The sequence below is a fragment of the Ascaphus truei genome, chromosome 1 (assembly GCF_040206685.1).
Source record: "Ascaphus truei isolate aAscTru1 chromosome 1, aAscTru1.hap1, whole genome shotgun sequence".
Lineage (NCBI taxonomy): Eukaryota > Metazoa > Chordata > Amphibia > Anura > Ascaphidae > Ascaphus > Ascaphus truei.
Genome location: NC_134483.1, coordinates 438,762,290 through 438,788,417, shown reverse-complemented (window position 1 = coordinate 438,788,417; position 26,128 = coordinate 438,762,290). Strand labels below are relative to the sequence as shown.

Below are 26,128 nucleotides of genomic sequence, written 5' to 3'. Positions count from 1 at the left end.
TGTCAGCAGAACCTCCCCTCTGTCTCTTGCCGGCAGCAGAGTTAGGGGCCTGCATCTATCACTCAGGGCAGGGCGTGAAAGGGGAAAACCCATGATTACTACTGGCGCCTGTCCTTAACAGGACTTACCACAGTAGGAGAAAGATATGTATAGCCCGTGCTGTTTACAGGGGGCTACATATGTATACACACAGATAGAGTCCGCTTACTGTAAAAAATAGAGAGTGGTCGGAGCTCAGAGACAAGGATAATTATAACACAAACAAGACAAAAAACAGTCTCAGAAACGAGCACTCAGAATATCCTCTAAGGAAATTACAAACTTTAATGTTTTCACTTATAACATGTTAAAAACATATAAAACAAAATAGGGGGGACGGGACCCTCAATAAACACAATGTGCATATAAATCAAAGCTGACAGACTAGGCTAACTGCACCACCACCCTGAAGGCTGGGTTTTTCAATTAACCAATAGTGGCATAAACAAAGGTATAAATACCAAAAGGTTCATTTAAGAAATGTATACCCCTGAAGAAGTCTTGTTCAAAGACGAAATGCGGAGGGTTAATAGATTGTCACCTACTTTCTATATGTCCCTTATTGTATGTCCATATGCAATAATACAGCTTTTTGAAAATATACCAGCTGGCATGTGCATAATCTTTCATTCACTGGAGAAGCCTATGCATACTAAGGAAGGCATTGGATTCGGCTAAGTGGAAAGTCCTGTGTGGATCTTGGAGTGTAACACAGTGCACGCTGTGTGTCTGCGCACTTGCTTTTGCGCATGGTTGGGAGAGCGGACCAGAGCACAGCAGTCAGAGCGGCTAATGGAGTATCCCACTAGTGAGAAGTCAGAGGCTCCGAGTGTCTATGCGTAGGTTGCGGTAAAGTAGCTGGAGAGCTAATCAGCATTCCCGACGGAGGTGTAACCAGAGGCAAGCCCTGGGGACTGCAGCAAGCGACGGAGCACTGAAGTGTGTGGAGCTGAGCAAGAGGAGAGCTGGCATAGTGCAGTAAGGGTGTGTGGTGGACCGGACTAACAACCGAGTATAGGCATCATACACAAACTGGCGGCGTGAAGGTCCCAATACCCACCCCAACCCATTTACATCTATCCAAGTGACACTATGCTAATTGCAAACATCTAATATTTATCTCTCTCAGCTAACGTTTATCTGAATTCTCCACGTACTGTAGAAGCACAGAGACATTGTGATCTATTTCCAACTCTCTACATTCTCTCATAGCTAATGTGTTAATGTCTTGTATGGCACAAAGTTGCAAGTGGTTTAAACAATTGTGCATAAGTAGAGAAATAATTCTCACCCTCTTCAATGGTACATAGTCATATTAACCCTCTATTAACAGATCTACTTCAACATTGTTTTATTTCTAAAATTTGCGCCGGGTGCAACTGATATCACTTAAATACATACTGTAATCATATTATGTGGTAATTTTTGGTTTTATTCTAGAGCTTGTTGGTATCTGTGCATTTCTTTAATGGATTATGCCTAGATCGTGTCCCCTAGGCCCCAGCTAGGCCCTGAGACACCTCAGCGAAGTGTTGCTGGGAAGGCCGCAGATAGGGACTCTTCTCCTTATTATTATTGCTCGAGCTCATACCAAGAGGAGGATATGGATCCTTAGGAGAGAGGGGAATTGTTGTCAGAGGCCCTGCTCCGTGTGACCTATTCCAACACACCTCTGCAAGCTGCACCGGGGTACTGGAGTACCCAACGTGCACCAACATTTACGGGGGGTAGTGCTACCTCCCATTTGGGTGGGATTGCTGGAATGGACACATGGGGTTATTAGTGCCATGGCACCCTCAGTACTTTGGGTAAACCACTCTGTGTTGGTGTCATGGCACTATACTGTTGATACCTATGTATTGTGGGTTGTGTGTTCAGTATTGTGTATTGTAAAAAATAGTTATATACATTGTGTGGTGTATTGCTTGCTACTGTTGTATTGGTTCCTGTGAGGGGTTATCCTGCCAATGCTGGGATCCCTCATAGGTGGAGGCGCTGCACACAAGGAGATAGAGCTCACCCCAGGCTCCCAGAAGTGGAGGTTCAGTCCTCCTGTGAGAATACAGGTACAGCAGCACGAGTAGTTGCCCGTGTATTTCCCTTAGGCATAGGGAAAGGGAGCTACATATATATTTATATATCAGTCTGTTTGTAATATTAAGTAGACCTTATATTTTGTAGGACTGCTGTAAACATTCTCAATGGAAGCATCGACAGAGGTCTCCAAAAGAGGGGTACATTGATAGTACATATAGGGAATGATCTACAGGTGTTTAACAGCAAAAATGCACTTCCTGTGCTTTTAAATTTTGTTTGAGAATAACGTTTATGTAAGCCTTTTCTGCATGTAAGCAAATCTGTGTGAAAGCCTTGAAATTATGCTGCAATATTTTTATATTTCCAAGAAATCATAAAACGTACTTCCTTTAAGACAAGTGTGTTATGGCAGGAGACTTAAAACAGACATTGACAACATACTGTCTCCACTGTTTGGACCAGGCATACACTCCTAGTACACAAGGATTTTTTCATTATTTCATTTATTTATTTCAAACTAAAGCACACACTTTGCTGCATGACACAGGAACGAATGTTTCACTAAATGCCTATTATGAATACTATTATTATGATTGGTATGAGGTTTTAGTATCAGCAAGGTTCTCAACAGAAATGTTCTAACACTGTTGCTCTCTAATCTCCAAAGAAATCTGTGTTGTTTTCCACCTACTATGAAAGCTGATGTTCGCGTGCTATGATTAATAGTACAGCTGGTGCTGTAGTTTACAGGCTAGGTAACAAAAGGAATCCAATATTTTTTGGAAGTACAGTGCCATGTTTAACAGTTGTGTTTTGGGAAAAAGAAAGCTAAATTATCAATATTAAAACTTAATATAAAATATTTTCTTGGAAATTGTATTACTAAAACAAGAAGTATGGTGGATTGTCAATTACTTGCTACTGCTACCATCCTAATCTGCACATGTTTTTATTGGAACTTACTGTACAAGCAAAGGAAGTGAGATAAATAGTTATGACTGAACTTTTTGATCTTTGATATCAACATTCCTTTATATCAAATTTGAAAGTTTTAGGAAAAATGTAGAGCAGTCTAAACTGGGGTTAACCTAGGTTTTTTTTACATTAAAAAGTACACTAAGAAATCCATTTGATGGTATAGTGTAATATATCCAGTCACTCCTAGCACCAAAGTAATCAAATGACAGTGGTTAGTTTACGTGGTTAGGTCTTGGTGATGAATACCATTTTTTAAATGAGTAATATGTATTTCAATGTATTCTTTCATATTACTGTATGTGCCAAATGCTGGAGGGGGCAGATGTGTCAAATGTTCACTGAATTTCATGATCCCAGTGAAAATTGCCCTTGATTTGACGTCATTGAAATTTTGAAAAAGTTTGCCCCAAAAAATGTACAATGTTTTAAACAATGAGTGTGTTGGTCATATGTTCACAAATTCAGCTCACCTGACCCTTTATATACTGCCAGTGTAATATTGCAAAAGGGTCAACATTTTACAAGTACACAGTTTAAATAATACATGCATGACTTGATATGAAAGCTAAGCTATGTGTAAAAGAGTACATTCTGTTTATAGTTCTGAAAATACTGTATGAATTACCATAATTAAGTAAAGAGGCTTAAGGAGGTTTAAAGATCAGGACATGTGTGCCCTTATAATGCATTAACAATCTTCATACAGGACTTTGCCAATTAGAGGTATGAAGAGGTTAAGCCAGAGCACCTGGTTTATTGGGGGTAGAAGGGTGAGTGAAGGGGGCAGTTGCCCCAGGGGGGATAGTTAGGTCTACCGGAAAGTTTGCGGGGGGGGGGTTAACTCCTTCATTACCTTAGCGGTAGTAATGGCTATGGTCATGAAAGGGTTAACCCCACCCACTATTAACCTTTCTGGTAGGCCTAATCACCCACCATGGGGCAACTATCCCATTCACCCATCCCCTCTACCCCCAATAAACCAGGTACTCTGGTTTAATCCACTCATTACCTTAGTGGCTAGCCATGGTTAAATTCCCCCGCGTCACGTGACCGTGACATTTAAACAATGCAGAGAGATACTGGTACCCCATACCAGGCGCAAACATAACCAACCAAATAGTGAAAAAAAGAGTGAATAGGAATGGCTTACAGACTGTCGGTGGGTAGAAGCCTGGATGCAGGAGTGGATTCCCTTAATGAAGGGGAAAAAATACAATAGAATACTATTACAGATAGTTGTATTGGTAGGAAACAGATTTACGCTAACAAACACATGTTGTTGAAAGGCAACAAGATAGATACGGTAACTTGCTGATGGGCTCTCCTGGTCCCAGGTGGAGTCCTTAGTTGTGTGTCGACAGAAGTTTGTGCTGATTCAAAGCTGGAGTCCTAGCTGCCTGTTCTCTATCTGCATTCTGGCTGCCTCTCTCCTCCGTTGTGACAGAACCCTCGACGGATCTCACGAGACTAGGAAGCAGGAACCTGGATGCAGTGTGTGGGCTATCTGGCAATGGAGACAGGGGTCGTGCAGGCTCTCCACAGCATGAGAGGACACTTTAACTCCTGGCACAAGTCCAATTTGTTTCACTCATAACAAAGCTTCCTCAAGGATTGTGGGTTGGCATGATCCCAAGTGTCTTTTATACCCACTGATTGTGACAATTGATTACAACCCAAAAGTGCAAATAATGGTTTTTATGTACACTAAATGTAGTTAAAAACACAGTATATATTAATAAACATAATAATAACAACACTTTAATTTTAAAACGAATGGAAATATTAATAAATATTTAAAAGAATAGATAAAGGAATGCATACAGTATATTAAACACATTTCAGCAATTTTACAATTTAGCCACAAGATGGCACTATACATTAACGTGTAATGAATGAATAGAACTCATCATAAAAGACATTGAGGATTATATACATAGATATAATACAAAATTCAATATAAAAGAACCATTAATGGGGAAGGAAAACAGAGAGAGACAAATTAGTGGATAAAAGCATTGATGTTAATATTTATATTCAAACCATTGGGGTATAATGTATTTAAATGGTAAATCCAGAAGGATTCTCTCCATGAAAGATCAATTAGTCTATTTGTCTATTTCCTTGAGACCGCAATGGCAAATTAATGGATACACCCCATAATCAGACTTACAGTTATAAATTGATTTATTTTACATTCTTTTTTGGTACAGTTTGAGCAGAAAGAATCTGATGGTTTTAAAGAATTGACACGCTTTACATTTAAAACATTTAATAAAAGCCTAAAGGTCTGCTCAACATCCAGCCTGTTGCACTGTTACATTCCTTTTTTTTGTTAATGCTGTTGGCGCCAATTTGTTTTTTAAGTTGTTAGCCTTTGAAAAAATCATTTGCTGTTTATCAGGTAAAATTGTTTTTAAAATATCATCATTCTTAAGTACATGCCAATGCTTGTTGATTATTTTTTGATGTCATAAGACTGTTTATTGAATCTTGTGATAAAAAGAATAACATTTTCTGGAGTTTGCTTTTTCTTACTTTGTTTTAAAATTTCTTTTCTTTCCATATTTAAAATTTCGAGTTTCAAATCTTTGACCAGTGTCTCCGAATCATTTTTTTCTAAGATTTTTTTTCTCCCAAATAATGGCCTGTACTTTGTAAATCTCAATATCTGTGCAGTTTCTTTGTGTCCTGCGAAATTGTCCTTGGTTAGCCAATTTTTTTCGTGACATCTGTCAGTTGGAATAAAAATATTTATCGACAGTTTTTTAAAAAGTTTTGGTTTTAATAGATTGATTATCTATATACATAATCAAATCTAAAAAATTGACTACAGTTTTACTATAATTAGATGTAAATTTTACATTTAAATTGTTAAAATTGAAAAATTCAATAAAACCAAAATCTCCCCGCCATATAAAAATAATATCATCTATATATCTATGCCATAGGACCAGATTCGCACCATATGGGTTGTTGTTGAAAATAAAATCCTCTTCCATATTCCCATGAACAAATTAGCATAGCTAGGTGCAAATCTGTTACCTATAGCAGTACCACATTGTTGTAAGTAAAAAGTATTATCAAAATGAAAGTAGAATAGTTTAAAATATGAAAAATGCTATCAATGATAAAATTAGTCTGAGAGGGTTCTAAAACATTGGATTATAAGAGAATTCTTTAACTGCATCACACACTTGATGGTGGTCAATGCATGTATATAATGATGTAAAATTGTATGTGGCTAACACAAATTGGTCATACCATTCTATCTCGTTTAATAAATTAATAACTTGAGTTGAATCCTTTAGATGGGATGGTAGTTCTACAACATATTCTTGTAAGAAGGAATATACAGTGATAGGTTTGATGTGGCAGAGTTTGTCACTGATATAATCGATCTAATAGGGGACCGTGTTAGATTCTTATTGATTTTTTGTAAAAAATAGAAAAGGGGAATTTTAGGGTATTCATTATATAAAAAATGTAACTCTGTATCTGTTAAAATGTTCTCCTCCTACCCTCTTAATAATACATTTCAAAATGTTCCAAAAATATTTATGGGGGGTTTTCTTTAAAAATTGTATATGTTTTAGAATCACTTAAAATTCTACCTGATTCCTGCATATAAAACTATTTTTCCATTATAACTGTGCCCCTCCTTTATCTGTGTTTTGTTAACCCCTCCTTTATCAGCAGGTTTAATGATTACATTCTTGTTTTCCGTTAAATTGTTAATAGCATCGATTTCTCTCCTGGTTAGATTTCCTATTTTGTTCTGTCTTTTATTTGTAAGGGAGCCAAAATCATTCTTAATCCAATGATAACATGTGTTTTTAAAATGGCCCTTGTTATGGGACTGATAAACGGTTTACTTTTTCTTTAGGGATGTGTCCTTGAACCAGTTTTCAATCCAGGTGCATATATTATTACTGAGTCCAATTTTCTTTATTTTGTACACCAACCTCTTGTGTGAAACCGTATTAAAAGCCTTTGCAAAATCTAAGTAGACCACATCAACTGCATTACCCTGGTCTAAATTCCTACTTACCTCCTCAAAGAAACAAATAAGGTTAGTTTGGCAAGATCTATCCTTCATAAATCCATGCTGACTATTACTAATAATTTTGTTTTTCATTAGGTATTCCTGAATATTATCCCGTATTAAACCTTCAAGTAGTTTCCCCACTATTGAAGTCAGGTTTACAGGTCTGTAATTTCCCGGTTGTGATCTAGCTCACTTTTTAAATATAGGCACCACATCTGCTTTACGTCAATCTTGTGGTACTGAGCCTGTGGAAATGGCGTCCTTGAATATTAAATATAATGGTTTGGCTATTACTGAGCTTAACTCCTAGAGAACTCTTGGATGTATGCCATCGGGCCAGGTGCCTTATTTACTTTAATTTTTTCAAGTCGCTTATGAACTTCTTCCTCAGTTAACCAATTGTTCATTAATATGGATGTTGTGGCTTCCTCCTGCGGCACTACTTTTGAACTTGATTCTTCCCTGGTAAACACAGAGGCAAAGAATTTGTTTAATACCTCTGCTTTTTCCTTATCTCCAATAATCTGCCTACCCATCTCACACTGAAAGGGTCCTATATTTTCTTTTCTCATTTTTTTGTTATTAAGGTACTTAAAGAACTTTTTAGGGTTGACCTTACTTTCTATTGCAATCCTTTTTTCATTATCCATTTTTGCTAATTTGATTGCCCTTTTGCAATTGTTGTTACATTCCTTATAATTCTGATACGATGTCTCCATCCCTTCTGACTTAAAGAATCTAAACGCCTTCCTCTTCTTGTCCATTTCCTTCCCTACCTGTTTATTTAGCCACATTGGTTTTGACATATTTCTTTTATACTTATTACCCAAGGGTATACACTGATAAGTGTGCTTTTCTAACAATGTTTTAAAGACTGCCCATTTATCTTCTACATTTGTCCCTGCAAAAACATCATCCCAGTGTATTACTTGTAGATTAGACTGTATTAACATGTAAAAGAGAACTAAGACCGCTCATCCCATATGTATATACCTAAACAGTGATGAAGGTAAGTGGAAGCAGGTGCTTGGAGGGAAAGAAAGCTTATGGTAACAGTGTTGATCCAAGAAGGATCAGAAAGGTTCCCTCTATTAGTAGCACTCTATGCTGGATTGTAATAGGCTGACTGCAATGGTCCAACAGATAATTGCTGTTATTAGGTCTATTGACCCATAGAAGCCGGGAAGATAAGAAAATAATAAAATTTTATTAATTCAAATATTTGTTAAAAACACAAATAAATTCATTCATACTTTAAAATAACCCCATGGTGAAATGGCTGTATAGGTAGCCCTTAAAGATGGATATATCTTAGGCCTCGTCCATGGTTGTTGCTTGCTGGCGGAGGCGCGCTGAGGCGCGCTTCCGCTCAGCACTGAGCCCCTACAGCCGCAATTAGAGCGGCTTTAGTAAGGGCTCGCCTACGCTTCCACAAGTGCGTGGAAGCGTAGGTCTTAGGGAAATTTAAAATGTCCCCGCTTGCAGGAGCGCAGGGCCGGTCACGTGAGCATTTCGCCCAATGAGGGTGAACCAGCTCTGTGACGTCACTGGCCCGCCACCGGCCCTCCCCCGGCCCACCCCCGGCCCACCCCCGGCCCGCCCCCGGCCCGCCCCCGGCCCGCCCCCTGACGGCGCTCAGGGAAAGCACCCGCAAGGCCAGGGAAAGCACCCGCTTTCCCTGAGCCTCAGCGTGCCTCAGCACGCCAGCGGGAAGCTTGGCCAAGGGCTTAGTATCTTAGGTATGGACTGCTATCTATAAACATCTATTCCAAATAGATCAAATAATTATTCAGGTCAGCAGTTTAATCCTGACATCAAGTGTTAGAACTTGTGGATTAATACAGTATATAAATTTATCTTGAGATAAAACTGATTTAATCCATTCATAAGATCATAGGCTCGTCAGAACTCTATAATCCAATCGTGCATGTATCATATATAGTAATACCTGAGTATGGTGACATAGGCATACATTTGGATGTATATTCCCACTGTATATATGTATGTAATTCTCCTAATTAGTATCCGGAGACATATCTATATTCAATAATTATAATGTATATCTTTAGTGGTGCATTCATTCCCACAGTATCATCTCAATAAGCGATAACACCAATCATGAATACATATATACATATGCTGTAGGAAAGCTTCCTCTGCTGATCCTAATACGATCCATGCTCGTGTACCCAAATCGGAGCACACCCATCACAATGAAATAGTAGAATAAGACCACAGATGCTCAAAGGTAACACGGAAGGCTCCATCAATGATACAAGCCTGACTGTATTGATACTCGTCTGCTGCCTGGATCAAAGATGCCGCCACTTCTGATGACGTCCCTAGTGACATCACTCGTTTCCCGACGATCGTTTCGCGTGTACACCACGCTTCTTCAGAGGGAGGAGTCTATTCCCTGATCTAGCCCGTGAGTATTTATACTCTTTTGAGAAGCAAAGTCCCGCCTTCTATGACTCATAGAGGCGGTATCTATGCCCGTGATCCAATCGGGTTCATAGTGTCTGATGCATAATTCTACTCCGATATCGTATGTAGTTAAATCAAAAATAGTATAGCAGCGTCCAGGAATTGCGTATTGATTACGATATTAGGCATAGTAAGTGTGGCATAATCGTATAGGGAGGACTCTATACCTATAAGGAGTTCAGAATTATGTCCTTGTAATGGTCAAAGTCATGTATTTTTATCATGTATTTTTCCTTTTAAAGATAATGAAATGTCATGTTGGAGTATAGTATATAGTGTAGTTCCTTGATGGTGAGTATATTGGATTTTAATGTTGTTTTTCCAATCCATTAATACATTAATAAATACATACAGGTATATGCTCATGTGTGTGTCTTCTTGTGTATAATTTATATTATGCTTACAGCTATTGTCAGATATCTAATATACTGTGGAAGCAAAATAATCCACTCCCCTGCATACATATACATATATGTATATACACAAAATTGTGTCAATGGATGTATTTGGCCAGACAAACATAAATATATAATCCTTAATGTTGAATAGTAGGACTAGTAGTTTAAGTGCCTGTATCTCACATCTACACATGTACACTTGGTACTGTAAGTGAAAATAAAATATATTATAATTATAATAATAATAGAAACAAGTTGATAACATGATCAGCATCTAGACGAACAGATCAAAAAGTGATTAAATTATATTAAATCATAAATAAAATGTGAACCATGTAGGAATGAATGAACAATTAAATGATCTGCCCCTATTGGTCAATACAGATCTAGTAGTGATTAATAATTATATACCTGGACCCCCATTCGTAATCCCCAGCAGTTTAAGGACAAGTTCATTATGGGGTATACATTCAGTGCTCCTAGCTTTCAAAAAATGTCTTACAGCATCAATTCCATAGTTATGTGGAATACTAGAGTATAGCCCCTCCACGTCTAAGCTAACCAGAAATGTATCAGGATCCAAAGTGATACCTTCAATTTTACGTAGGACATCTGTAGTGTCTCTAACGTAAAATGGCAATGTTTCCACAAACGGGCGTAAAAACCGGTCAAGGTAAACGCTTACATTGGAGGTCAAATTTCCAATGCCGGAGACAATAGGTCTTCCCGGTGGTGGTCTCATTTTTTTGTGGATTTTAGGTAAATAATAGAAGGCTGTCACCTTGGAATTGTAGATTAGACCTCAGTTTATTAAAATCTGCCTTTCTAAATTTTAAGGTCTTTGTTGAACTCAAGTAATCTGTTTTTTCATAATTTATTACAAATGAGACCATGTTATGATTACTGTTACCCATATGTTCCAGGACTTGAATATTTGTTATTACTTCTACATTGTTTGATATGACCAAATCCAGAACTGCCCCTCTCCTGGTTGGTTCCTCGATAATTTGGGTCATATAATTGTCTTTAAGCACCCCCAAAAACCTGTTTCCTTTTGTTGTAATGTTAATCTCATTGCTCCAGTCTATGTCTGGATAATTAAAATCGCCCATTATGCAAACATGACCCAGTTTTGATGCCTTCTCCATTTGCAAAACTATTTTAGCTTCCTCAATCTCACAGATATTTGGTGGTTTATAGCATATTCCCACAACCATTTTCTTTATACTTTTACCTCCACTACTAATTTCTATCCACAAAGTCTCTACATTTTCATTATTCCCTTCATAGATCCCTTATAATAGGTTTTAGATCCGGTTTAACATATAAACATACTCCACCTCCCCTTCTATTTGTTCGATCCTTAACTGTCCAGTCATGAGTTTCATCCCACCATATTTCAGTAATGCCTATGATTTCATACTGGTCCCTTGCAGCTATTAATTCAAGCTCCCCCATTTTATCTGTCAGGCTTCTTGCATTAGCAAGCATGCATTTAAGTTTTTTTCAGCCTGTACTATTATCTTATCTGCTCTAGTCTTTAGAAGTTTTCTACTATTATCTGTATTTACTATGGGTTTCTCACTGCTTGTCAAACTCGCACTTGCCCCCATTCTACCTCCATACCACCTTGTATCCTCCTCTATTCCATTTAGTTCATTATCTGTTTAATTCCCCTCCCCCCTCCATCCTACTGTAGTGCCGACGATTATTCTAAAACAACCCTGGGGCAATATCCCAAAAGACCCAGGTACATGCTAGACAATGCTGGGTATATGCTGGGTATATGCTGGGTACATACTGCAACATTTCACACATTTCTGCAGACAGACTAATGGCCCAACGGATTAACAGGGGGGGGTCCCTGGCAGTCCCATTCAAACTGAATGGGACTGCCAGGAACCTCTGCTGTGTTAATCCAATGGGCCATTAGCTTCTGCAGAAATGTCACTGAAATGTACCCAGCATGTACCCAGCATATAAACTGGCTAGTTTAAGGCAAGTTTAAGGCAAGTTTTAGAATACTCGTTGGCTCGTCTGTAGTAAAAAATCTTCTCCAACCTTTTTAGCATTCTCCCCCCTAGCACAGAAGATCCCTCTTCATTGAGGTGCAATCCGTCTGTAGAATATAGATGCCACCTCTCAGAAAAGGAGTCCCAGTGCTCTAAAAACCCAAACCCTTCCTTCCTGCACTAATTTCTTAGCCATGCATTAACCTCCCTGATCTCTGACTGTCTCCCTGCGGTAGCGCATGGTACTGTAGTGTTTCAGAAAATACTACCTTGGAGGTCCTTGCCTTGAGCTTTTGGCCTAGATCCCTGTAATAATTTTTAAGGACCCTCCATCTTTCTTTAACTTTGTCATTGGTGCCAACGTGTACCAAGACCGCCGGGTCAATCCCAGCCCCCCCCCCCCCCAACAATCTGTCCACCCAATCCGCAATGTGTACTTTTGGATTACATACATCAAACTGTACCAAAAAAGAATGTAAAATAAAGCAATTTAATAACTGTAAGTCTGATTATGTGGTGATTCTATTAATTTACCCTTACGTCTGCAGTATATTGGGAGAACTATAAGACAGCTAAGGGTAAGAATTCTGGAGCACAATTGAAATATTATTATGTGATTGGAAACCCATAACATCTCCTTACATTTTAAGAAACACAACCAATCTGACCCCAGAGGCCTATCCTACTTAGTCAGTATCTCCCAATTGAAAGGGGGGAAAGGGGGGAAAGGGGGGGATAGACTAATTGATCTTTCGCAAAGAGAATCCTTCTGGATTTACCATTTAAATACATTATACCCCAATGGTTTGAATATAGATATCGACATTAATTATTTTATCCACTAATTTGTCTCTCACAGTTTTTCTTCCCCATTAATGGTTCTTTTATATTGTATTTTTTTATTATTTTTATGTATATATAATCCTCACTGTCTTTTATGATGAGTTCTATTCATTCATTAAAAGTTAATATATAGTGCCATCTTGTGGCTAAATTGTAAAATTGCTGAAATGTGTTTAATATATACAGTATACTGACAATGCCTTTATCTATTCTTTTAAAATATTTATTAATCTTTCCATTCGTTTTAAAATTAAAGTGTTGTTATTATTATGTTTATTAATATGTATTGCGTTTTTAACTACATTTAGTGTATTTAGGGGGCTATACACTAAGCTCAATGGCTTTGCGTTCTGATTTGGCCAAAAAACACGTTCGTTAAAAGTGAAGCCGGGGACGCGATGCACTAAGGCCTTGAGGCCATTTTTTAACGTACCTGCTCAAAATAGCTCAAAATAGCTCAAAATAGTTCAAAACAGCCACAGCGTACGTGATGCATTTTTTTCCCCCTGCTAGCGTTCTTGACCTTTACGTACGCTAGCTGATAGAAAAAAAAATCCGCATGTAACATTTGCATGGAGATTCTGTATCTCCATGCAAGACTGTTACAGGCGATCGTACACTAAATAAATACATTTTAATAATAGTGTACATGAGCAGGGGGTGTCCGGAGCTGAACCGCATTGGTTTCAGGTCCGAGGACCCCCTTCTTCAGGAGATATAGGCCCCGTTATGGGGTGCTGGTATCCCCTGCAGTTTAAAGCTCCCGCATCATGTGACCGGGTTATTTACATTCTGCAGGGGATGAAGCTGCTTTAATGTATTTTTAATAGTAGTGTGCGGAAGCAGGGGTCCTCTGAGCTGAACCGCATTGATTTCTGCCTCAGAGACCCCCTGCTTCCCGAGTTACAGGCCCCGGCATGGGAAATAGGCTGCCAGTGTCGCCGCCATCTTTATAGCGTCCAAGACGCGACGTGGGCTCTATATAGATGGCGTCCGCACTGGCACCGATGCCCCAAACCGGGGCCTGTAACTCGGGAAGCAGGGGGTCTCTGAGGCAGAAATCAATGCGGTTCAGCTCAGGGGACCACCTGCTCCCTCACACAATTAATAAAAATACATTAATGCAGCTTCATTACCTTAGCGGATAGCCGCTAAGGCAATGAAGGGGTTAAGGCACATTATCATGTTTATTGGGGACAATTGCCCCCAATAAACAACACACATCCCCCCCGCCCCAACACATACTATACTGTAATGGGCAAAATTACTATTATCCACATATGGATAATAATGCATTTGCCCATTTTAAATACATATAACATTCAATAAATACAGTCAAAACATTTTACACTTACGTTTTACAGGCACCCACGATGAAGGCCGTCTTCCTCCTCATCTTCATTCTGCCCATGCCCCTCCGGTGCTGCAAAACATGCACAACAATCATAATAGCCAATGTAATGTCCCCTAACCCCTTAATCACCATAGCGGTTATTAACCGCTACAGTCATTAAGGGGTTAACCCACCCTCACCCACCACTCGGGAGGCCTACATACCCTCCCCCACTAACCCCCCACCCCGTGAGGCCTAACCACCCTCACCCACTACCCACAAGGGAGGCCTACCCACATAACCCTGGGGCCAATACACTCCCCCCCCCCCCGCACCCAACACATACAGTACAATAATGTGCAAAATAACTATTATCCAGATATGGATAATATATTATTTGCCCATTATGAAACACATAAAACATGCATAAATCAAAACATGAATTTTAATCTTAAAATCACCACATTGCATGTTACAATAAATCCAGCATCTATTATAAATATAAGGCAACAAATCAGCAGCTCCACAAATGTATATGAAATGTCACGCAATTGCATTGAGTGTGTACATGATGCAATTAATCTGTGCATCATGTAACACTATGCAAAATATATGTAACAATAAAATACACTATGAACAATGTCCCCTAACCACCAATGCCATCCTGAAAATCAATTAGAAACTAACCAACATCAATAAAATTAGCATGAATCAATTTATCCATTTCCTCAAACAATTAAAATACAATACAAATCAATTATACAATTCCCTATTCAATTCCTAAAGCCAAACCATTGCCAAAACAATTCTAATTTAAAGTAACCACCATCATTCTAATCTAACTACCATAAAGAAGCCATTACCTAAATACAAATTACATTATTCACAACAATGACAAAATAAAGCTGCTAAATACATTATCCATACATTAAAAGAACCTAAACATGAGCCAAACAATCAATTATTATCCCTGTATGTCTATCTATACAGATAGATAAACATAACATACAGGGGCAATAATAGAGCATAAAATACAAAGCATTTACATACAAAATTCACATACAATACACCCATTCAGTGTCCGTGAATGTATGTAAATACATAGATACATTAACGGGCATTAAATGGGACTGAAAAAATTAAAGACATGAATCAAAAATCATAAAAACCTGTAAAAGTAAAAATAATAAACTTTTCTTTTGTTTACTCACCATTAGATGTCCACTCACCGAAATCCAAGCGAGCCGGAAGCACAGGAACCAATCCACAGGTAAGCCATAAAATAAAAAACCATAATAAATCCACGTCTGTATCTTTTTCTTCTTTGGGGTCTTTTGGGGTCTTCTGGGGTCTTCTGGGGTCTTCTTCCATCTTCTTACGCCATGCCCTTCTTCTCTTCTTAGAAGGGGAGATGTTCCCTCCTCGGCGACTAGCTTCAAAATGAGGCGACATAGGTTTTTATAGGCCTATGACGTCACATGTTGGTCAAATGTTTCACACTGTCCTGATTGGGCCGTGAAAAACATTGTATTGTATTGTATGTCTTTATTTATATAGCGCCATTAATGTACATAGCGCTTCACAGCAGTAATACATGTGGTAATCCAATAAATAACAGATAATATAAATAACAGATCATGGGAATAAGTGCTTTAGACATTAAGGAAGAGGAGTCCCTGCTCCGAGGAGCTTACAGTCTAATTGGTAGGTAGGGAGACCGTACAGAGACAGTAGGAGGGAGTTCTGGTAAGTGCATCTGCAGGGGGCCAAGCTTTATGTGCCATGTGTTCAGAATAGCCACAGTCCTATTCATATGCTTCTTTAAGCAAGTGTGTCTTAAGGTGGGTCTTAAAGGTGGATAGAGAGGGTGCTAGTCGGGTACTGAGGGGAAGGGCATTCCAGAGGTGAGGGGCAGTCAATGAAAAAGGTTTAAGGCGGGAGAGGGCTTTAGATACAAAGGGGGTAGAAAGAAGACATCCTTGAGAAGAAACATGTGATTTTTTTGCTGCTGCTGATTTGTTGCCTTATATTTATAATAGATGCTGGATTTCTTGTAACATGCAATGTGTGATTTTAAGATTAAAATTCATGTTTTGATTTATGTATGTTTTATGTGTTTAATAATGGCCAAATAATATATTATCCATATCTGGATATAGTTATTTTGCACATTATTGTACTGTATGTGTTGGGGGGGGAGGGTGTATTGGCCCCAAGGGTTATGTGGATAGGCCTTCCTTGTGGCTAGTGGATGAGGGTGGTAAGGCCTCATGGGGTGGGGGGTTAGTGGGGGAGGGTATGTAGGCCTCCCGAGTGGTGGGTGAGGGTGGTTTAACCCCTTAATGACTGTAGCGGTTAATAACCGCTATGGTGATAAAGGAGTTAGGGGACATTACATTGGCTATTATGATTGTTGTGCATGTTTTGCAGCACCGGAGGGGCATGGGCAGGATGAAGATGAGGATGAAGACGGCCTTCATCGTGGGTGCCTGTAAAAGGTAAGTGTAATATGTTTTGACTGTATTTATTGAATGTTATATGTATTTAAAATGGCCAAATGCATTATTATCCATATTTGGATAATAGTAATTTTGGCCATTACTGTATTGTATGTGTTAGGGGGGTGTATTTAGATATAATTCTTGTTTATTATTTTTGGAGGTGCAACATTGGTACCGCAGCCCCGCTTGCTTAGTGCATCCCGCTTTAGGGCAGAATTTAACGCAAACGGTTGCGAACGAGCAAAGTTCCTGAAAAAAGTAATTTTTAGATCGCAAAGTGCCTGTTTGCGTTGCTTAGTGCATTGGGTTGAGCGCAAAAGGACGTTCTAAGAGCACTTTGCGGTCTAAAAGTGACTTAACGGAGCTTAGTGCATAGTCCCTATAGTGTACATAAAAACCATTATTTGCACTTTTGAGTTGTAATCAATTGTCACAATCAGTGGGTATAAAAGACACTTGGGATCATGCCAACCCACAATCCTTGAGGAAGCTCTGTTATGAGTGAAACACAATGGACTTGTGCCAGAAGTTGAAGTGTTCTCTCATGCTGTGGAAAGCCTGCACGACCCCTGTCTCCATTGCCAGATAGCCCACACACTGCATCCAGGTTCCTGCTTCCTAGTCTCGTGAGATCCATGACGGAGGTGAGAGACAGCCGGAATGCAGATGGAGAATAGGCAGCTAGGACTCCAGCTTTGAATCAGCACAAACTTCTGTCGACACACAACTAAGGACTCCACCTGGGACCAGGAGAGCCCATGAGCCAGTTGCCGCATCTATCTTTTTGCCTTTCAACAGAATGTGTTTGTTAGTGTAAATCTGTTTCCTACTAATACAACTATCTGTAATAGTATTTTTCCCCTTCATTAAGGGAATCCATTCCAGCATTCAGTCTTCTACCCGCTGACAGAGCCTGTAAGCCATTCCTATTCACTTTTTTTCCACTATTTGTTTGGTTATGTTTGCGCTCCAATTTTTTTTCTGCACATTGTTTAGACATAGGGACTTTGTCTATTTGGGTGCTGCACCATTGCCTCACACTTTTTCACATACCTTTGCACATAAGTCTGTATAGTAATTGATTTGTGTATAATACATCTTTCTATCCATATGCATTAAAGCAGGGTGTCAAACTCCAGTCCTCTAGGGCAACAACAGGTCAGGTTTTCAGGATATACCTGCTTCAGCACAGGTGGCTCAATCCACGACTAGTCAAAGACTGAGCCAGCTGTGCTGAAGCAGGGATAACAAACATAGGGAGAAAAAAAGAGTGCATAGAAATGACGGAATCAGTAAAAGTAAAAAATATAAACACTTTCTGTGTGTAATAAACAAGTTAAAAACTTACATCCATAAAACATTGGTGACACAACATTGTGTTGGGAAATCCCAACCACTGTCCTAGCCTGGCTGCTACAGAGCTAATCGCAGTGCCCTCACGGGCACAGGAAACCATTCGGTGTCTGTCATCACAGCATCTGTCATAAGCAATGTGATGACCTCAAAAACCACGAGACGTTTCGAGTCACATACACTTAATAAAGGGGTGGGTTTATGGATCATGGGTCTGTTGTATAGATATACGTCACTATAGCCCTCCTATCCTATTAGGATCCAATTGGCACAATTAACCTTCCAAATTAAACACAAACAATGAACACATAAAATACAATTCATAACAAGGCACATGCAAGACAACCGTAAATAAAAAGGCACCCCAAATATACATAATGATGCATAATAATAAACAAAAATAAATGACAATAAATTAAATGTAGGACAAACATCAATCATAGAAAAAAATACATCAAGAAAATTAACTGAATAAGAAATTACATACCCAGTATATTCAGTTTAGGTACCTGCTAAATAGAGTTTACCTTGAAAAGGTTGGCAGCCTTGAATAATGTTTTTAATCAAAAGATGCAGCCAAATGGCTCCTTTATCACACAGACTACGGTTCTAAATGTAAACATGTTACCAGTATATTTTAGCACAAATTGGTAGAAGGGCAGGATCTGTTCTTTTGTATGCCATACTATATATTAGAACTTGAAGATGTGATTTTAGTGACTATTCAGAATAGTGGGGGTAGAGTGGTAGATCCTCAGAGCTTTGGTCATTTCCACCTAATAACGTTAGTTCAGGAACAGACGTTATTTTTCTTTTTATTAACAGGGACCCTCAAAGCTAATGAGATGCAAAAATGACATCCGTTTTTCAAAGTAGTAGCGCTATGAACGTTTATTTTCATGTCAGATGCGTTCTCTAATACATGTTCAATGGTCAAACTTCAGAGCGCGTTATTACGGCAGCGCTATTAACGGAGGTTTTCATGTGCATCACCAAAAGCTAATGCAAATGTTGTTATAATACTGAGAACTTTATCATTTTTACTCTTATTAACTTTTTCACGTAATTATATAGTATATCATGTAATAATTGCAAGAATGGAAAAAACACACTGACGCATTTATTGTCTTTGGCAAAGCGCAAACAAGACGCGAAACGCATTTCTGTGTTTTTTTACCCTGATCTGGTGATGTGCCAATACATTTTTGCAAATTGTTGCCAATGCCAGCTACATATGTTGTTTATCTTTTGGAGTGTAAGTGTGGTATGCGATATGTAGGGAGGATGAAATGTAGTCTTAAACAAAGATTCTTAGAGCACAGAGGAAATATCATTAAGGGTATAATGACACATGGGGTATCCAAACATTTTATAATCAAACACACTATGGATCCCTGTGGATTAACTCTAATAGGTTTTGAACATGTTCCTGTTGATGATAGAGGTGGTGACAGATTAATGGCCCTTAGAAGAAGAGAAACGTATTGGATTCATCAATTAGGGACCATGACCCCTGGAGGGCTGAATGAAGACATTGATTAAGTTGCATTTTTATGATATAAATAACACGGTATCAACATTCTTTTATATATTTCTGATGCTAATTGTTTTTTCCCTTATCCAATACTTATGGATATACTACAGTATATGCATATTTAGATCTACATTATGGTGCCTTTGTTCTCTTATGTCCATGTGTCATTTTAGATATATATTTTTATATTCACTGCATTATGTTTTTAAGTAATGATGCTATTTTTGTTTAGAAATGTGTTGTAAGATATAGTTTTTTATGAATTAATAGATATATAAATAGTAATTATAATATTAAGGCTTCAACATCATTTTAAACTTTTTAAACAAAATTTTTATAAAAAACTTTTTAAGATTGATTCTTTATAACTCTATATTATCTATATATTTTAAGTGTATTGATTATTCTGATACATTAATTTAAATAATCATTTATTATGTATATGCTCTATTATCTTAATCCTATGTATATACCAAGGCCAAATGGTTTATGATATAGAGAACATACCAACTTTGTCAAAGATGTTGACCACTGAGGGCGCCCTAGTTTGTAAACAACAACAATAATGATTGGATAATGAATATGGAGTTATCATTGGTGGACAGGGGTATTGATAACCCTATTTATAGCTCATTCGTTAGCCATAGAGACACAGCGCCCCTGACGAAGAGGCGATTATTCCTTGAAACGCATAGGGCTGTGTCTCTGATGGCTTGGATGCTGTAATTCCGGCTGGACTACTTGCGGTGTACACGGGTCATCTAGTACTGGAGTACCATCGGCCCAAATCCAACCCCCAAGTGACACAACGAGCACGTAGCGCACTGATGTCACCTCACACGTAACGCGGAAGCAGGACTGCATCGGTTGCGGAGGGAAGGCAGCAGGGACTGGTAGTGAACACACGGCAAGAGATTGTGGATGTGGCTGGTGTTGGAGCACAGACTGTACAGCTTATTCATCTACACTTGTGTGTGGTCACTGACGACTGACGTCTGTAAGTGATTTTTAACCGTCTTTTTTGATCTATTAAACATACAGGCTTCACTATGGGCTTTGCGCTTTCTTCTCTTTTCTTTTAGCATTTCTCAGGACCTAAGGGTTGGATCCGGTGAAGAGAACAGCATCGCCCATTTTTTATCATTTTTTATTTTTTTTTGACTGCATATATATATTTTGCTTTTTTTCTGTACGTATCTATATCTATATATATATAACTATACACAAAAATATAATTTGTGATTGTAATCAGAATTACTTTTGTTTCTTACAGAACGAAAAAAGGATTTCAACTGGTTTTGCACCGGCATCATAAGAGAACAGTCAGGGACGTTTTAAAGCCGCATTTCCCATTCAAAAGCTTTGCCATAAAATCAATAAGTTAATTCTGTAAGAAACAAAAAGCTTTTACATGGAATAATATATATTATTGTTGTTATGGATTAAAAAACTTTAATGTTGATAAACCTACAAAAGTAACAACTTCTTATTCATCCATGGGGATTTGAGCGCTAGCTGAATTTTATGTGATTATCATCTAACAAGGGTAATTTACCATTATGGGGATTTATTATATTATCATACAACAAAGCAATTGATTTTGTCAGCTATTGGTCTTTTAAATATCTATTGCAGCAGCTTAAAAAACAATTATGAAGAACCTTTCCAATGGTTCTTCTGTTTGCAATAGAATTGACACGCATCCCACGGAGAACACCAAGATCGGTTTAAAGGCTCAAATGGTTGTGCCGAGAGTGAGACTCCAGTCTCCTTCTGTCCACTTGTATTTCTACAGACAGTATGCGCATAATCGATGTGCAAAGTGAGTGCCTATTTTAATGCTTTTTATCCTTTGTAAAATTGTTGTAGACTATCTACACTATTGTGTGTAATTTTCATTACCCTGACAATCATCAGTTTCACTGACATCTAACTACCTCATGTCGTCCTTGACCCACCCCAATCCCAGAAGGACCCTCTGCTCCTTTCAGAGAGTATGTGTCTCTGATATGCCTTTGTGGCAATTGGGAAATGTGAGTAAATCGGCCTTCCTATAACACAGAAATTAGCATCTACAAGAATGTATCATACTGTACCATATTTTGCGACATTTTTTTCTCTTTTCTTGGACGTACTGTTAACCTGCACTCCCCTAATCCCGCAGATTCCATATCCTTGTTATTGCTGGAGTTGTCCCCATGCTAATTTAAACCTTTCTCTCTGCAAGATTTCAACGTGTATCACCTCTGCCATTCTGACTGCCGGTCTGCCTTCCTCCATTCTGGTAATATACCTGCCTGCTGCCGCTTCTCTACTTGACCGTTCTTCTACTCTGAATCCCTCCTTGCTCCTTTTTCACTTGGTACAGTTTTTTTCCACAAGTTTCCACCATGGCACCTGGTGTGCTGCTCACTACTCCCTTGTGTACTATCAGAGGGGGTGGGGGTTGCTCCTGGCTAACTTTGATGGGCATCTGTCTGCTCCTGTGTGCTCAACTGTGTTCTTACACATAGCATCATTTTCATCTTGTGTCTTTGTTGTGTCTACTAACTAAAGTCTCCTAGCTGCAATTATCAAAATAAAAAAAAGCTGTGTGTGCTGTGCACGCGCATAGTAAGTGAAACTTCTTTGACTTTTGTCACAGAAATTGTATTTGTATTGGTGATGTTTTAATTAAAAATCAAAATACAATTTCATTGACAAAACGCAAATAAATTTGACTTAGAACATGCGTACACATCCCTTGTATTTGCACTAAGCGTGAATTCCTCGTGTGTGCGTGACTGTGTGTGTGTGCGTGACTGTGTGTGTGTGCGTGACTGTGTGTGTGTGCGTGTGACTGTGTGACTGTGCGACTGTGCGTGTGACTGTGCGACTGTGCGTGTGACTGTGCGTGTTACTGTGTGACTGTGTGTGACTGTGCGCGTGACAGTGCGTGTACGCGTGACAGTGCACGTGACAGTGCGTGTGCACGCGACTGACTGTGCGCGCGACTGACTGTGCGTGTGACTGTGTGTGTGTGCGTGTGACTGTGTGTGTGTGCGTGACCATGTGCGTGTGTGTGTGACCGTGTGCGTGCGTGTGACCGTGTGACGTATGCGCAGCCCCCCTGCACCTCACACATCCCCCTAACCTATTCACAGTCAGTGTGTGTATGTCAGTCAGTGTGTGTGTATGTGTCAGTGTGTGTGCATGTGTGTCAGTCAGTGTGTGTGTGTGTATGTGTGTCAGTCAGTGTGTGTGTGTGTATGTGTGTCAGTCAGTGTGTGTGTCTGTGTGTGTATATATGTATGTGTGTGTGTCTGTCACTGTATGTGTGTCTCTCTTTCTGTGTCCTGCCCCCTCTCTCCTGACTCCTCCCCCCCCCCTCACAGACAGGCAGAGCTGCGGACTCGCGGCGGCTCTGCCTGAGACTCTCCTCCCTCCCCTCCCCCCCTCACAGACAGGCAGAGCTGCGGACCCGCGGCGGCTCTGCCTGAGACTCTCCTCCCTCCCCCCCCCCCTCACAGACAGGCAGAGCTGCGGACCCGCGGCGGCTCTGCCTGAGACTCTCCTCCCTCCCCTCCCCCCCTCACAGACAGGCAGAGCTGCGGACCCGCGGCGGCTCTGCCTGAGACTCCCCTCCCCCCCCCCCCCTCACAGACAGGCAGAGCTGCGGACCCGCGGCGGCTCTGCCTGAGACTCTCCTCCCCCCCCCCCCTCACAGACAGGCAGAGCTGCGGACCCGCGGCGGCTCTGCCTGAGACTCCTACTCCCCTCACAGACAGGCAGAGCTGCGGACCCGCGGCGGCTCTGCCTGAGTCTCTCCTCGCCCCCCCCCCCCCACCCCCCGGCGAGACGCGGCCACACCGGGCACCGGGCAGATACCTAATAAAGCCCCCCCCCCCTCCGGAAGTGCTGCGTGGGCAGAGGCAGTGTCGGCGGGGAAGGGGGGCAGCGTGTCATCGTCAGCGGGAGCTGGCTTGGTGCTGTGGGGAACGCAGCTCACTCTACCCCCCCCCCCCCGTTCCATGCCTCGGCCGAGGGAGGTCAGCAGGAGTGGCGGCAATTAAATTTTGAGGGCTGCCGCCGCCGCATGTCAGCGGGTGGGGGGAGCAGAGCTCGTTATGAGCTGCGGCGGCGGATACCCTCCATGATCCCTGGGCTCCTCTCCTCGACCCCGGCGGCGCTGAGTCAGCGGGACGCAGGAAAGCGGAGGTAGGGAGGAGAGAGGCTGCGCAGCATGTCAGCGGCCGTTAGGAGCGGCGGCTATCGCCGCCGCATATGTCATGGTGTGTGGGGCTGGGTGGGGTGTGGGGGGATGATTAGGAGCGGCGCCGGCGGCTATCGCCGCCGCCGCCGCATCTGATTTGTGGAGCGGGTGTGATGTCAGTGTTGGGGTCGGGCTGAGCCAGAACACAGCCCGGCCTCAACTGCCAGCACTGACGTCACATCCGTTTCATTTCTGTCTCCACAATTCTTTTTTGCCCCATCACGAATGAGGTGCCACTAAGGAAGTTTCACTTCAATAATTCTGGCTGCAAAACTGGAGAAAACCAAATGCAAAAAAACGATGCCATGTTTGTTATGTTATTTTTGCTAAGGTGAACTTGCATCCTTTGTGTGAAGTATGTATTGGTTTAATCTCTGGTTAGACCATTGATGATGAAAAATATAAAATTCCAGTTAGCTGTGTCACTGTTTTTAGCCAAATCAAAATGCTGTCAAATTATTTTCTATTGTGCTCACTTTAAACTGCTTCTGGATCTTATATTTGTCTCCAGAAAGTCATTTCCAGTATTTCCAGTGAGTTAATTTAACAAACATCTAAAGCGCATTATTTAGTGCTTTTGGCTATTTTATGATTTTTACACAGAGAAAAAAAAGGTACTTTCATTCCCAATGTGGACCTTGTGCATATGTTTTTGTGCTGTACAGTATAGAAATTATTCACTACAGAGATGGAAAATTATAACACAAGAGAAGCTACTGTAAGTACAGAGAATCTGTTTCTTCCATTTTTTTTGTTTAACTCCCCATGTTTCTTTCTGGGGTTTTCATTCCATGTGCGGTTTAGGATGTTAGTTATTTGCATTTTGGAAAGATCCTGTCAGTTAATTATGCTCTGTCTGCTTTTACGGTTATGCATTAAACAGCTGGAGTCCATACCAATGTCAATATAATTCAGAAATATTTTTAAACATACAGTATCATTTTAAAACTATTACCTGGGGCTCAACACAGGGAAAGGACAATTTGAAGAGAGAATAGAACTTTACCACCAATACGTTTAAATGTATTAAATTATTGTGCTATATTTGAATTTCAAGTCTATGTCAATTCTGATTTGCTTGTAACATTTCAGAAGATATTCTAGTAGCTGCAAGAAGAGCATATCTGTGTTGAAAGTGTCCTTTTCACTTTGATAGGTAGGTGCCAGTATTCTGTAAGCCCATCTCACATGTCTAAACCATGTGGAAAAGGCTTTAAGGCCCGTTCTATAGTGCCGGGTACGTGCTACACCGTGCGCGCGCGGGGAATTTTAGTTGGCCTTTCTATAATGGTGCTGCGCGCGCGGCAAGAAGAGTAGAACCGGCCGACAGGGGGAAAGAAGAAAAAAAGAAAGAAATCGCGACGCTACCGCCACTGAAAAGGTAAGTATAATAGTGTATATGAGTATGTGTATGTATGTGTGTATGTATGTATGTGTGTATGTATGTGTGTGTATGTGTATGTCTGTACAATGTATGAAAAAATTTATTGCAGGTTTTATTTATTTTAAAAACACATACAGTACACACACACACACACATACATACACACACACAGTATATACACATATATAAACATACATACATACATACACACACACACATATACATGCACATGCATACACACACAGTCGCGCACAGTATATACACAAAACGTGTGCGGCACGTGCACACGCCTTCGCACAGGCACGCGCGTGCGCGCGTACGCCGCACACACTATATAACAGCCCTTAGAAGCTGTTTCTTTCTGGCTCTTTATCACAAGGGGCCATAGACTTGTAAGTATGCTGTAGGTGTTATGGAAATCATTTAGGGGGTGTGACGTTTATGCAATTTATGCAAAAACTAATGTGTTTAAAAAAAAAAAAATATTTTCATTTTTTTTCATATACAATAAGGGCACGCAAGGATGGTGAGGGGGAGAGGGGACTTAAACCACAAAAGAATAATTAAATAACAGGGAAATCCTGGAGGTAGGGGGAGGAGGACTGCTAAGTGATAAAATACAATTAGGCCGTATTTAAAAATGCCCTGACAGCTGTAATACAGTACTTAAGAAAATAATTCTAACTTATAGAGGTGTTGAAGAATATACCATAAAAACATATTTCCCTCTACTATGAATGCTAGGAGGTGGGTTGAAACGCTGGGAGAGGGAGACAGGTATGGTTGTTTGGCCATGAACAGGGATAGGGGTGAGAATCACAACCTAAAAAACTCGGGTTTGTCTGTTTGTGCAAAGGTACATATCCATGGGTCCTAAATACAGTAGGTTGAACTTGATGGACATATGTCTTTTTTCAACCTCATCTACACTG

The 26,128-nt window shown here is 40.1% G+C and overlaps 1 long non-coding RNA gene across 1 annotated transcript; it reads left to right on the top strand.

The window, feature by feature from the left end:
• The first annotated feature begins 20,262 nt into the window (after window positions 1-20,262).
• On the top strand, window positions 20,263-21,910 carry LOC142471587 (uncharacterized). The gene is made up of 3 exons (XR_012789533.1): window positions 20,263-20,557; window positions 21,251-21,382; window positions 21,788-21,910. It is a non-coding gene; the product is annotated as an uncharacterized LOC142471587 (long non-coding RNA).
• Window positions 21,911-26,128: the final 4,218 nt, after the last annotated feature.